The sequence below is a fragment of the Chinchilla lanigera genome, unplaced genomic scaffold, assembly GCF_000276665.1.
Source record: "Chinchilla lanigera isolate Chin_1 unplaced genomic scaffold, ChiLan1.0 scaffold00048, whole genome shotgun sequence".
In the NCBI taxonomy this organism is placed as follows: Eukaryota; Metazoa; Chordata; class Mammalia; order Rodentia; family Chinchillidae; genus Chinchilla; species Chinchilla lanigera.
In genome coordinates this window covers 8,848,302-8,849,471 of record NW_004955449.1, presented here as the reverse complement: position 1 = coordinate 8,849,471, position 1,170 = coordinate 8,848,302, and positions in this window count along the sequence as shown.

Here is a 1,170-nt window from a genome sequence, read left to right as displayed (position 1 = left end):
GATGTCTCCTGGACTTGTTCTGATTGGGGTAGAGTTTTGGGATTGTGTTTTAGTCTTTTTTTTTGGCATGCTTGCTACCGGATGCAGAAAGCTCAGTTTCCCTCTTCAGTAGCTGCTCAGCCAAAACTACTAATGTCCCTACTTTTCCTGTTGTTCAGGTTTGCCCCTGGGTGACCTCTGAGTAGTGCTACTTAGTCTTGGGTTTTCCAGCATTTTTTGACTTATATCTAGTTATCCCCATTCTCAGACACGGGTACTTGTGTCATTTGATGGCCGACTGTCTGATCCAGTGTCCCCTTGCAGTTCAGGGCACGTGCATGACCTGACTCGGGTTGCACTGGTGTGACAATCTTGGTCTGTGGACTTATGTCCCCAGGTAATTTAGGGTACAGGCATAATTCAGACTCAAACTGCAGGTTCTACAGTTTGTGAACCTCCTGAATCTATGTCTCCAGTCAGATCAGGATACATACAGGAACCAGATGCAGCCCAGATGGGTATCGGTCACAGACTTTCCCAGCCTTCAACTGACTAGGAGGTCTGGACAAAGGCAAAGCTCAGACTTGAACCGCAGGTCAGTGCCTTTTGGAGCACTCGCTCACTCGGCACAGGGCGTGCAGGCTAGTCTGTTCACCCTACCCGCAGCCAGAGAAGACCCTGGGGCTTCCGAGTGAAAACCGCTTCTTTGCAGCGGGAGCACGGAGGCCAGGACTCCGTCTGTAATGGCAGTGGGGTCCTGGTGCGTGCACTCTGTCCTCAGAGAGTAGCTGGGAAATACCTGGCTCTCTCCGTGCGTTTCAGCTGGGAACCGTGGTGGTGTGGGCGAGCACAGACTCCAGCCCAGGAGTCGAGCCACCGATATTCTATGTTTGTAGCACTTGTATTTAATCTTAGGAGTTTAAGATTCTTGACTATTGGAAGTCATTTGAAAGACAGTTGAACATTATATCATAATTGGTGTCATCTGAGAATATGTAAGTCTCTTATGCTATGCTAGTAAACTTATCAGATGAAATACGTGAGTATAAGCATTAAAACACTTTGACTTAGTAAATTTAATGATTTGCACAGTGTTAATAGTATATTCTAAAAACCATAAAAAATCTTAATAATATTATGGAATAGGGGCTGGGGATTTAGCTCAGCGGCAAAAGCGCCTGCCTGGCAAGC